Raw genomic sequence first — 1,060 nt, 5'->3', positions numbered from 1 at the left:
GATTAATCAGAGTGTAGACATACTGTAATGAAACTCCCATGAAACCTTCTTTAGTACAATATTGTCAGATTATGAAGAGGAATGAGGTGCATGTTGTGTTTTGAAATCAAGGGTTAGCAACTTTCTCCATTGATGGCCATTCAAACACAGATGTGTATTCTGATTATATATACAACATATCCAAGTTAGGGTCAGTAAGATTTTTCAATGTTTTTGAAAGAAGTCCCTTATGTTCACCAGAGATGCAAATAGAAATAAATTACCAACTACCGGGGTGAGGCGAGTCGAAGACGCCCCTTGGGTGGGTGTCTTTTTTAACGGGTTGACCAGTGGCGGGGCCCCGGCAAAAAAGACCAGGGCAAAAACGACTAAGTGCGACATGCGGGGGACGGGCCAGACTTCCAGCCTCGCCTTATATTATTTGATATATTATTACAATTTAAAATAGCTTAACTATTTTCTACTTGAATGTATTTTAAAATGTTAATTATTTCTGTGATGGCAAAGATGAATTTCAGTGTCACAGTGTTCTTCAGTGTCACATGATCTTTCAAAAATAATACTAATATGATAATTCAGTTGTGCTGCTTAATATTTTTGTAGAAACTGTGATGCATTTTTTCAGGATTCTCTAGCTCCAAAAGATCCAAAAATATTTTGTAAGAATGTAAATGTGTCTACTATCACATTTGGTTAATGGAATGCATCATTGATGAATAAAATTATAATTTATTTTAAAAATAAATGAATAAAATAAGTTTGAATGGTAGTGTAAATCACAATTTTTTCATTTATTAGTGGAAATATGTTTCCCTGTCTACACAGCTGAGGACAGTCACTAGAAAAGAGCTATGGACATAGACCACGCAATAAAACAAAACCCTCCAGGCAATGGTAAGAAACTTGCCAAAGCCAAATTTACTTGCCAATTTTAAACCCTGGCTTAGGGCCACTGTCGACGGGGACATCCGGGAATGTTATCCTGGACATTGTGTCATCTGGTTGGCATTTGAAGAACATTTGTGTCCTTTATGGCACTGCCCATTTACTAGGCCCAGAG

The 1,060-nt window shown here is 36.8% G+C and overlaps 1 long non-coding RNA gene across 15 annotated transcripts in view; it reads right to left on the bottom strand.

Moving 5' to 3' along the window:
* The window catches only part of LOC107575014 (uncharacterized), a 22,087-nt gene that overhangs the window by 19,512 nt on the left and 1,515 nt on the right, over positions 1-1,060 (bottom strand). The window lies entirely within an intron of this gene.

The sequence above is a fragment of the Sinocyclocheilus grahami genome, unplaced genomic scaffold (genome assembly GCF_001515645.1).
Source record: "Sinocyclocheilus grahami isolate Dianchi unplaced genomic scaffold, SAMN03320097.WGS_v1.1 scaffold2434.1, whole genome shotgun sequence".
In the NCBI taxonomy this organism is placed as follows: domain Eukaryota; kingdom Metazoa; phylum Chordata; class Actinopteri; order Cypriniformes; family Cyprinidae; genus Sinocyclocheilus; species Sinocyclocheilus grahami.
The sequence above is the reverse complement of the archived record's forward strand: the minus strand, read 5'-3'. Positions and strand labels throughout refer to the sequence as shown.